The following is a 1651-nucleotide window of genomic DNA, read 5'->3' as shown; positions in this document are numbered from 1 at the left end:
GTGTGTGTGTACTGTCCGTAGTGTGATATGATGTGGTGTGGTGTGGTCGACCTCAGCAAAGAATACTGATAAAGCATTACTTTTCAGGAAAAGAGAAATCGTTATAACTTGCCAAATTAGAAGCCACAGCGCTATTTAGTAACGTTTGCGTTTCTTCTTCATCATCTTCTTCTTCTTCTTCTTCTTCTTCTTCTTCTTCTTCTTTCTTTCTTTCTTTCTTTCTTTCTTTCTTTTCTTCCTTCTCGTCGTTCTTTTTTACTATCTCTTCTTCCTTTCACATCCTTTTATAATAGCCATGTTACTTAGGTGTTATTTTCTTGTATTCTAGTAACAACTTCGCTGTCTTGTCTAGTCATTCGTTTTTAAGATAATTAAAGATAAGCTCACAGGGCGACACACAAACTGAGGACAGTTTTGGATAAGCAGCTTCGTTCATTAATATAAGTTATGGTAGGCTTGTTATTATTTTTTTTTTGGCTCTTATGGTTTATTTCATTATTAACGATAGGTGTTGCTGCTATTGAAATTACAGGGCCATTGAAATGTGTGTACAACAACGTCGACATTTGTAAATCGGTGTTTTATAATAAACTAAACATAAATCAGTAATTATGTCCGCTGTTTGTCTTTTTTTTTTACTTTCAAGCCATTATTGGAAATTATCAAATGATTTAACAATATTTTCTGAAGTTCATAGAATAGTAGCGATGATATAGTGAAAGAAGTATGGAAATGTGCTGATCGTGCTATAAATTAACGATTCTTCATATAACTGTGAAACTCTACGAACCGTAATTCATATATATTTTACATCTGCTGAACCAAGGAAAGTAGCCTGTGTGTAGTTACTCGATATGTTAGAAATAACAACCAAATCTCCATTATATCACCCTTTCACGGCCATCCATTTGTCAGATTTTCATTTGGAAGATGCAGGACTGGGAAAGGTTTATTTCTGGGTTAACAGCGTTGGCCGTGTATAAACCTCTTGATCTTCCAAGTGAAAGGTAAGCACCAGTACCGCTTGATAGTAGTGCTGTCATGGGCGTTGCTGTTAGAATGGAAAGGCCATCCCCTCTTACAAGACATTTTAGTACTTTTCGCCAATCAACGGTTCCATTACAGATTTGTTCAAGTATTCCGAATACGTAATAAAAAATATGTTTTAATGAAGAGGTATTCAAATTTGAGTTATTAATGTTTTTATTATATTCATTCGAGTTTAAACATGAAAATCCAGTAATTATGGCGACATAGAAATGTAAAAATATTTTAATTGCTACTTTCTCCATTATAAATGGATCATCATTCAAACGGCAGACAAACTGTCTTGTGTTTTTTCAATAAATTTTTTACGTTCCAAGATCAAATCCTGTCTTTTACCTCTTCAAGGTCGAAACCAGAAAATGCCGGTCATTCGCAGGATCGACTAATCTTTCCTCCCATAGTTCAGGTCATGTGACTATGTCACAAACAATTACTGAAGGCAACGGATTGGAAAAAATGTTTGACTATCGGAAAAATGCCTTGTGGTGTTTATGCCGGCTCTATAGGTTCTGAGTTCAAATCCATCAGAGGCTGAGTAGCTATTTCATCTCTCCGCAGTCGATAAAACAGTATCAGTCAAATACTGGAGTCGATATAACCAGCA

This window comes from Octopus bimaculoides, chromosome 10 (genome assembly GCF_001194135.2).
Source record: "Octopus bimaculoides isolate UCB-OBI-ISO-001 chromosome 10, ASM119413v2, whole genome shotgun sequence".
Taxonomy (NCBI): domain Eukaryota; kingdom Metazoa; phylum Mollusca; class Cephalopoda; order Octopoda; family Octopodidae; genus Octopus; species Octopus bimaculoides.
Note: the sequence above shows the minus strand (reverse complement) of the source record.